Source organism: Chiloscyllium punctatum, chromosome 36, assembly GCF_047496795.1.
Source record: "Chiloscyllium punctatum isolate Juve2018m chromosome 36, sChiPun1.3, whole genome shotgun sequence".
NCBI classification, from domain to species: domain Eukaryota; kingdom Metazoa; phylum Chordata; class Chondrichthyes; order Orectolobiformes; family Hemiscylliidae; genus Chiloscyllium; species Chiloscyllium punctatum.
In genome coordinates, this window is record NC_092774.1 from 32361829 (window position 1) to 32372394 (window position 10566).

The following is a 10566-nucleotide window of genomic DNA, read 5'->3' on the forward strand; positions in this document are numbered from 1 at the left end:
GAATCTCCCTCACTCGGTGTCTCAGTGTTCTTCCTGCCACACCAGTGTCCAAAATCTCTCAAGCAAACAAAAGCAACCATGTCTTCTTGATTGGAATGGTTGCTGATATTCAAGTCCCAATGAATCAAGCGGCTCTGTCAGAAGTTGATGTTTCATTTGTTTTCAGATTTCTTTCGGCACGTCTTCCTGGAAAGAAAATCACAAAATAAGTGATCATTGGCAGTACACTTAAACGAACATAACATAGGTGGCAGTTCCTGTAGTTTGCCAGATGCCTGCTGATCACATAATACCCAGCACACAGAAACCTGAAATCCCTCATGCAGCCAGATAGGCTCAGGTGTGTTTAGAGGAAAACTTAATTCAAATCTAATCTAATCCTAAACTAAATACGTGTACATATATATATCAATATGACACTCCTTTCAATGCGGCTCAGTTCCATGAGAAACTACACTTTTAATTGCGAACATGAGGAAAAAAGCAGTCATTTTCCAGGGTGCAAACTGCATACGTGCCAAACTGAGGGAATACACAAGGAAAATACCTAAAATAGAGATAGAAAGTATTTGAGCACCTTTGCAGAATCTGCTCCCTCTCTGGATTCACTCCAGTTGCTACAAGTAAACCTCCCTGGGGGTCAGACAGCCCTGCATCGGGAAGCACTGGGATGGTTAACTACGACCAGTTTACATGGGGAACACATCTCCACATTAAACAGCCTCGAGGCAAACTTCCCTTCCTTCCACTTAAAGTTCAAGACCCCTCAAAGCGAAATTCCCCAGGTAAGTTTGGAAGAATTTCTTCCAGGTGTTCACTGATCATTTCTATGAGCACTTTGTTAAAGTTTGAATGTTGCTAGTTTTGAAAATTAGTAATTCTGAGCAAAATCATATTTCGAAAAACAGAATGTGGGAATTTAGACAGAGTTTATTTTTGCACATCGACGATATGTCTGCACAACGGCATATGACACGACAGCAGTGAAGATCTCCTGACGTCATTCTCAAACGTGCCTGCCACACGCCAGATGAAAAGCTAAATACTTCTCTGGAAAAACTGCCGAGCAATGCAGGAGAATGGCACAACGCGTGCGTGTCGGGACCGTAACCCAAAAGAGAGACCGTTCTCTCCTATTCATTCAACGTCGTCTTTAGCAGCTTTCCCGTATAACGGCGCTCTGTTCTGCACCTTGTCTTCTCATCCACTTCCCAAAAAAAGCTTCGACATAAATATTTCACAATGATATACTGGCCCAATGTGTACAGTTGAGGTGACAACTTCTGAGTGGTCTCCTGTTCACTGTATCCTATGTTGAGGAGGGCAATACTTGTCACTGGCCACTCAGGTGTCAGAGAAAAGTTTCGAAACAGTAGAGGGAGCCGGGTCCTTGGGGACGGGGTCAAAATACAGCAAGGAGACAGAATGAGAAGCAGCTGTTCTGGAAACTCTTCGTCTCTTGCAATTCAGAGAGCAATGTCAAATGTATTTCACACTAAGCAAGTCTCAACTGGCTCAAGAGGTGTGTGGTGAATGAGGAAAGAGCTGCTCTTTGGCTTGTTGGTCTAGGGGCATGATCCCAAGTAGACTCTTTAACTGTGCAGACTTGTGTGCGGTCCTAGATTCAAATCCCAGTCAAGGCTGCGTCGCTTAACTTGATTTGTGCAAAAATGCCCCACTAATTTTCTCAAAAAGCACCTTGGTGAAGCGAGGTTGGGCTGTCTGGAGGATGAAAGAGGCAGAAAACAGAGACGTGAAATGGTTGGAGATCGCGTTGAACAGGTTGACGTGAGTGGTGCGATGTTTTAGGAATAAGGTAAAAATGTCAGCAATCAAGGTAGGTTGAAAAATTCGGCCAGCTCTCCTCGGAGAACCGAAGTTTTCCAAGTCAGTAGGGGCCGAGAAACAGGAAATAATGCTGTTAAAATGCTCCCATGCCTGAAAGGATCTATTGTGATTCGGCAGAGATTTAAACTCACGAGGACGAGCGAATGCAGTAGAATAGGTTGCGGCAAATGTGCAGGTAAAGTGCTGCTTCACCTGGAAGGTATGTTCGAGCCTGGAAGGATATTCTGGAGGGAGCAGGTAAATTGTGCTTCTGAGTGAAATCACAGTTCGTAAAAACAGAATGTGGCAATTTTGACAGAGTTAATATTTGTTCGTCGCCGACATGTCTGCCGGTGCGCGATGGGAGCAAAACCCAGAAGGGAAACCATCTTCCCTATTCACTCAATGTCGAGTTTAGCAGCTTTCCCGCATAACGGCGCACTGTTGTGCACCTCGCCTTCTGATCTGCTTCCCAAAAAACTTCGACGTAAATATTTCACATTGATACACAGGCCCAGTATGCAGAGTTGAGATGACACACTCGTGGAGGTCTGAGGGGTCTTCTCCGGTTCTCTGTGCCCTATGTTGAGGAGGGCAATACTTGTCACTGGTCACTCCGGTGTCAGAGAAAAGTTGAGAAAGAAAACGGTTTAATTTTCTGCCAGTAGAGAGGGCCCGGTTCCTGGGGACGGGCAAACGGCAGCAGAGAGACAGAATGAGAAGCAGCTGTTCATACAGTCATAGAGATGTACAGCATGGAAACAGACCCTTCGGTCCAACCCGTCCATGCCGACCAGATATCCCACCCCAATCTAATCCCAGCTGCCAGCACCCGGCCCATATACCTCCAAACCCTTCCTATTCATATATCCATCCAAACACCTCTTAAATGTTGCAATTGTACCAATCTCCGCCACTTTCTCTGGCAGCCCATTCCATACACGCACCACGCTCGGCGTGAAAAGGTTGCCCCTTAGGTCTCTTTTCTATCTTTCCCCTCTCACCTAAACCCTAAAGCCCTCTAGTTCTTGACTCCCCGACCCCAGGGAAAAGACTTTGCCTATTTATCCTATCCATGCCCCTCATAATTTTGTAAACCTCCATAAAGTCACCCTCCAACCTCCGACGTTCCAGAGAAAACAGCCCCAGCCTGTTCAATGTCAACTGGAACTTTACTCAGAGCAAGACTCAGCTGGTTCAAGAGGTAGGGCGGGGGCAGGGACGCCGGTGCGCCGACCGTGTGGCTCGTTGGTCTAGGGGTATGATTCCCGCTTTGGGTCTTTGTCGACGCAGACGTGCGAGAGATCCCGGGTTCAAATCCCAGACGAGCCTGATTTTAGTGAATCGCGCGAAAGTGCTTGTTTAATTTTCTCAAGAAGCACCTTCGTAAAACGAGGTTGGGCTCCCTGGAGGACCAATGGGACAGAAAGCAGCGAAGTGAAATGATTGGAGGTAGCGTTGAATAAGTTGACGTGAGTCGTGCAGTGTTTGAGGGATGTCAGCGATGAGGGTCGGTTGGAAATTTGGGACAGCTCTCTTCGGAGTACGGAAGTTTGAAATCTGGCCCGATTGAAGCTTTTCAAGTCATGCGAAGTCTAGACAGAGAAAGTAATGTAGTCAAAATGTTCCTACGTCTGAAAGGATCGGCAACGATTCGGCAGAGTTTTAAAGGCATGAGGAAAAGAACCGAAAGTGACATTAGGAAGAATGCTTTCGTACAGGGAGTGGTTGGGGTCAGTAAATCCCTAACTGACACTGACAAAGAGGCAGATTCATTAGACGCAAACGGGAATTCGGTGATCATGTTTAAAGTAATAATCTGCAGAATTACATGGAGAAGGCAAGAGAATGATACGAATAGAGACCCACGTGTACTTACTGTGTCGACCCAGCAGAGCGAAGGTGGGCCGCATGGCGTCTATTTAGAGTGAAATCACAAGAGAATGTGGGAAGTTATAAAAAGTTGATGTTTACACAGCCTCCATACGTCTGCGCAACACCATATCAGACGACAGCAGTGAAGATCTTTGACATCAGTCTCGAACGTGCATGCCACGCGCCAGACGAAAGGCTGAAGGGGCCTTTGGAGCGGAGCGGCGCGCCGAGCGTAGGAGCCGAGTGGCGCAGCGGGGGCGTGCTGGGCCCATAACCCAGAGGTCGTTGTATCGAAGCCATCCTCTGCTATTGTTCACTGCCTCCTTGAACGACCTTCGTTTGTGATGGTACTCTGTTCTGCATCTTGCCTTTCAAACGGCCTCCTGAGTGTTTCAGTGCCCCGTACCGATACTGTCGCGAAACTCACACTATTCAAGTTACGTGCTTTTGGAGGTCTGAGTGGTCTTCTCCTGTTCTCAGCTGCTTTGGGAGGTGGCTGGACCCATGGCTGGTGGCTCGTTACTCTGGGATATGATTCTAGCTTTGGGTCTTCGAGCATATGCAGCCGTGTGAGAGTTCCCGCGTTCCGATCCCAGGCGAACCATCAATCCTTAAATTGACCTGAGCAAAAATGCCCGATGAATTTTCTCAAAAGCCGCTTCGTTAAATAAGATCGGACTGCCTGAATTAGGGACGACGCAGAGCTGCCATTGCAGTGAACACGGCGAAGGGAAATACGTGTTGAAAGTGAGAACAAGTATTGCAGATTTTTCGCCCGCGCAATCCGTGTCTGAATGAAACCTCCACCTGTATTACGCTCAATTCTGAGGGTGATACTTCAGGAAGCGGGGAAGTGAAATAATTGTTTAACCAGCAGATCTAAGGTGGGCTGCATGGCCTCAGTCTGCGCATTTTGTGATTCTGAGTGAAACCGGACTTGGATCAATGGAACATAGGAAATATGACAACGGACATATTCTGCCCAACAGGATACTCCATCACATCAATGAAGGTGTTTTGACATCATTCACGAAGGTACATGCCACAATACAGATTCAAAACGGAGTATTCCTTTGAATCACTGAGTAATTTGTTGACAGTTATTCAGTTGAGGTGAGCGGAGTTGCGCATTGGGAGCCACTCCAGTTGATAGGTTGAAGCCGTTTTCTCCTGTGTGATAGTCCCACCAGCACTCCAATTTGCTGTGCTTCCAGTCAGTAGATGCAGATTACTGTCCCATACTGATACACGGGCCACGATGGCCCAGCTGTGGTGATAAGCTTGTGAAGGTCTGAGTGCTCTTCTCTTGATCTCTTTCTGGCTGCTATGATCCGAATCATCAAACCTCTCTTCTCCGAGATAGGAGTAAACTGGTGAAGGTGAAACACATCAGTTGCGGTGTGTTCCATGCGCAGGAGGCCCTGCGTTAATTCCTCACGCAGTTTCACACAGCAGCAACCCCTTGATGAATTACGCTTGGCAAAATAATCGATTGAACCAAATCAGTGTTTGCCATTGGATTTTACTGACGCCGTTTATAAAATTCAGTCTCACCGTTAATGTGGAGAGAGGCCGTCAGACTGTAGTTTCCGCTCCTTCTGTTGAATAACGATAATTTTAACTGTGTCCAGTGAGAGGAAAGGATTTGCTGTTGGTGGGAAACATTTCTATCTGCACTCGCTGTCACTCTCCTGATAGATTGAAACATAAAGCTGGGAGTCTCTGGATTATGTTGTAAAAATATCGGTATTATGTTATTCACACCGCGCTGTCACCGACTGAACGAAGCGGCTGCCCAGAGGGAGGCGGCTGTGTTTAAATCCCGTGATGAACTGGGGGAGCTGAGCATTTACCCAAACAATAGGCACACCACCTCCCTGACACGGTGTTCACAAATCAAACTGACAGCAAAGCTTCACGTGTGATTGAAAGTTTCCGTAAAGAAGACTTGGCTCAACAGATATCCGGAGTGAACGTGCTCCTTTCTTGATTTGAAATATAAGAAGTCGAAGTCAGTGAGCCTGACGTGATTCGAACACGCAACCTTCTGATCTGGAGTCAGACGCGCTACCGTTGCGCCACAAGCTCATGAACGACTGGTGAGCTTTATTCATGCTTAAGGAAAGTGATCGCGCCGCAATGATTTTACGTTATGAATAACAACGGAGATTAACAGTTCATGTCTGTTCTGTCTCTCCCCCGTCTCCTTCTGTCTCTCGAAACGATTTCCAACTCTACCTCAATAAAAAGCTGAAAGAACTGCTGATGCTGTATATCTGAAACAAAAAAAACAGGAGTTGCCGGTGACCCTTCCACAGAACTGATGGTGATCGGGAAAACGTTGGTTTATATGCAGGAGATATTGTGGGAGGAAGACGGATGCAGTAAATGATAGATCAGGACACAGCCCAAAGCGAGGGAAGAACTGTTGGACAGGAAAGGGAGTTGATAACGATCTGTGTGGGAGGGTGAATGGAGACTGTTCGTGGCTAATAATAGGTAGTGTGTAATGACAGACTGTGTGATAACAAGGCTTGGTGTGTGTGGAAGGGACGAGGATACTAACGATTTCAGGCCCTAGAATTATTGAATTCGATATTGGGACCGGAGGATGTATGGTCCCCAAGTGAAATATTCGATGCTCTTCGTTCTGCTGGTGCTGAACATCGCTGGAACACTACAGTAAACCTGAGACAGAGATGTTGGCCAGGGAACAGGGTGGGGTGTGGAATTGGCAGGCAACTGGAAGCTCAGGTTCTTTTTGCGGGCAGAATGTCGATGTTCTGTGCAGCAGTCACCCAGTTTTAGGCTTCATTTTCCCCATTGTAGATGAGACCACATTGTGAGCAGTTCTCTTGCCACCATCCCGGCTCCTTCCCGCTGAGGTTGTGCCCCAAGAGCCAGGCAATTCACAGATTGAAAAAAACATATTATTTACATTCTGAGAGTTAACAATCGATGCCCATCTCCCCATACGCCTTCTCCATACATCTTAACCACAGATATAGCCACCCTCAATCCAAAAACAAAAGGACAGCAGTGAAAAAAGGCCCCAGACAAGACCTAACTGACCGTTTTACTAAATAATTCCAGTTTTACATTAAGGCAGTACATATAAAGCCAATAACCACAACAAAAAGGGGCAAAAAGTAGCATTGTCTGTCATGATGTCCCGCCTTCACCCCGACCTGAGTCCTTTAATTCAGAGAATTCACAAAGCCCTTCGCCTTTTCTGCTGAATCAAAACTATATACCGTCCCTCCATGAGAGAAATGCACCACGGCCAGGTCCCTCAAGGAATATTGAATGTTCAGATCCCTTAATTTTCTCTTAACTTCATCAAATGCTCTTCTGTTCTTAATCCAGGCTCCTGAGAAGCCCTGAAAAGACATCATTCTTGAGCCTTTGTGCATTAAGGCCTCTGGATCTCTTACCAATCTTCTTGCTGTTTCAATCACTAACTGTTTTTCTTTATAATGCAGGAGTTGCACTAGGACCGTGCGGGGGCGCGGGTCCAGCCCTGACCGCATTTTGATCCGGTGGGCCCGCCCCACACTCAACAGACCCGACTTCAGCCCCAGAAATCCAACAAGGTTTTCATCTTCCTTGCATTCCGGAAGACCCGCGAGCTGTAATATTTTTCTTCTACTTTTGTTTTCCAGGTCGCCCACTTGCTCCTGAAGGACCCGAACCTGGTCTTCCAGCGTTCAGATCCTTCCTCCTGAGACCTCCGACGCGGTCTCCGATGCCACGGTCCTCTCCTCCGCTGCCTATTCTCTTCGGGCCAACATTTGAATTTCCTGCTCATGCTTTTCCAGCGTGGCAGGTAGTGGTTCCACTGCTGCTTCAATCTTATCTCAGAGTTTGGCAAACTCCGAGAGTAACTACTGCTGCACCATTAAACCCAAAGGGACTGCCCTGGGAGTTTGAACAATGGCTCGAGGCACCCCCGATGCAGTAGGGGAGGGCCCTGCCTGCTGCACCCCTGTCGGCCCCTTTCCTTCATTTGCTTTCATTCTGATCCTAACGCTGTCAAACCACAATTATAGCAGCTCCAGATGTTCAGTAAGTTTCTATTAGCAATTATTTTTCTCTTACAGATGGTTAATGAGGTGGTGGGGGGGCGGGGGTAAAGGTCCACATTGCCGGGGGTATGGCACAGAGCCCAGCACAGCAGACCACTCAAACCACCGCCATCTTGGATTTCCAAGAAAATGGTTTTAAGACCAGTACAGAACAGCTACAGGGTCATACAGCACAGAAATGGACCCTTCGGTCCAATTAGTCTATGCTGACTATGTTCTCAAACCCAACTAGTCCCATTTGCCAGTGATTGACCAATATCCCTCTGAACTTTTCCTATTCATGTGCTTATCCAAATGTCTATTAAACATTGTAACTGTACCTGCATCCACTACTTCCTCTGGACACCCATCCACAAAATCCACTCTCTGTGTGAAAAAAATGGAGCTCTTCATGTGTTTTTATAAATCTTTCTCCTCTCCCCTTCAAAATTTGCTCCCGAATCTTGAAAGCCCCACCCTAGGGAAAGGACACCTGCCGTTCACCTCATCTGTACCCCTCATGATTTTATAATCCTCTATAACCTCACCTCTCAATCTCCTCTGCTCCAGTGAAAGAAATCCCAGTTTATCCACCTGGCTGTAGGTATATTCATATCCAGTTACGATCTGTTCAATGCTGGTGCAGGGTCAAAAGACCAAATGGCCACCTCCTGCTCCCAATTCTCTCACTCTGTGTCCAGAACAGCATTGGGAGATTGGGAAAGGGGAGATATCTTGTTTGTTTTTATTTTTAAAATACACTTGATTCCCACAAATAAAATCAACAGGTACAAGTACAGCACATGCAGTATTCCTCATTGCAACTTCAAGGTTTTGTGTCCTCTTCTTCCGCGTTGGCTCCAGCACATTCGGCTTCCTTCCGCATCCCACCCCGCCCCCCCCCCCCGCCCCCGCCAATCCCCGCCCTTAGCCGTTGATGCTTCCATTCTTTATAAAATCAAGAGAGGCATGGATAGGGTAAATCGACAAGGTCACTTCTCTGGAAATCCAGAACTAATGAATAATAGGTTTGGGGGGGTGGGGGAGATTTAAAAGGGACCTAAGGGGCAATTCATGCAGAAGATGGTGCATGTAAGGAAAGAGCTGCCAGAGGAAGTAGTGGATGCTGGCATAATCCTGACATATTTAAAGGCATCTGGATGGGTATATGAATAGAAAAGGTTTAGAAGGATATGGGCCAAACGCTGACAAATGAGACTAGATTCGGTGAGGATATCTGGTCAGCATAGACCAGTTGGACCAAAGGGCCTTTGTCTGTGCTGTATATCTAGATGACTCTGGTTTGCCACTTCAGTCTGTTTAGTTTCTCTCTAGTATCATTGCCTTGATGTCTCATTCCAAAACTCCCCCACCCCCGTGGGTGCACGTTAACCATTTTGCGTTTGGTTGTTTGTCAAGAAGCTGAATTGCAGGTTCATCCTGAATGTACACACTTTATTTTTGCTTCCCAAAATCACTCTCAACAGTATCCCAATGTCGTGGAAGATATTAATTTTCAGGTGGAGGTATCCAAAATTCAGAGAGATGTCAGTCATGACTGTTTTGCTCTTCTGTCCCTGTCAGATCCTGATTCAGCACTTTCAGGAGAATTAGAATGGAGTGAGAACAGAGGGAGGGAGAGAGAGAGAGTGGGATGGTGCTTTCAGTTTTGTGGAATAACAAAAGAAAAGAATGTTCTGTAGAAAGTAGAATTGCTTGTTCTGAATTTCTACCCTGGGCTGACAGTGCTGACTTTTGTAACCTCGTTTTACAGAGTATTTGAAGATCTGAAGATGAAGTTTCAAAATCAAGACATGAAGGGCTTATGCCTGAACCATTGACTCTCCTGCTCTTCGGATGCTGCCTGACCCATAGTTTTCGACTCTGATTCTCCAGCATTTGTGAGCCACTCATTCCATCGGGACTGCAACAATTTTCAACTATGATCCAATTGGTTCCTGTTTCACTACGTTTTCAGCATCAGTGGGACTGGAAGAGAGACCCTACTGTTGCAGCAACGCACTGAGTGTGGAGCCTGAATCAGTTATCGAGCTGGATAGAGGAATTCAAGGCAGGGAGGGGACATACACGCGTTTGTGTGCAACTGTAGCTTCGGCGATGGAGAAACCATGGAAGTGTGGCGACTGCGGGAAAGGCTTCCGTGTCCCGTCTGCCCTGGAGACACATCGGCGCAGTCACACCAGGGAGAAGCCATTCTCCTGTCCTGAGTGCGAGAAGGCCTTCAGTGATTCCTCTGCCCTGCTGAGGCACCGACGGGTGCACACAGGGGAGAGGCCCTTCAGCTGCCTCAAGTGTGAGAAGGCCTTCAATGGTTCCTCTGCCCTGATGAGGCACCAGCGGGTGCACACAGGGGAGAGGCCCTTCCGCTGCCCAGATTGTGGGAAGGTGTTCACTCGCTCCTCCCCCCTCATGATTCACCGGCGGGTCCACACCAGTGAGAAGCCCTTCCCCTGCCCCAAATGTGGGAAGACCTTCAGCGATTCCTCTGACCTGCTGGCCCACCGGCGGGTCCACACCGGCGAGAGGCCATTCACCTGCTGTGTCTGCGAGAAGTGCTTTACACGCTCTTCCGACCTGCTGAAGCACCGGCGGGTCCACATTGGGGAAAGGCCCTTCAGCTGCTCTGAGTGCGGGAAGGGCTTTACCCAGGCCTCCCACCTGCTGACACACCGGTGGGTCCACACTGGGGAGAGGCCATTCACCTGCCTCGAGTGCGGGAAGGGCTTTGCTGTCTCCTCCACTCTACTGATGCACCAGCAGGTCCACACTGGGGAGAGGC

The 10566-nt window shown here is 47.7% G+C and overlaps 1 non-coding gene across 1 annotated transcript; it reads right to left on the minus strand.

The window, feature by feature from the left end:
* Nucleotides 1-5718: 5718 nt before the first annotated feature.
* Nucleotides 5719-5790, minus strand: trnaw-cca (transfer RNA tryptophan (anticodon CCA)). Its single transcript has one exon. It is a non-coding gene; the product is annotated as a tRNA-Trp (tRNA).
* Between the last annotated feature and the right edge of the window lie 4776 nt (nt 5791-10566).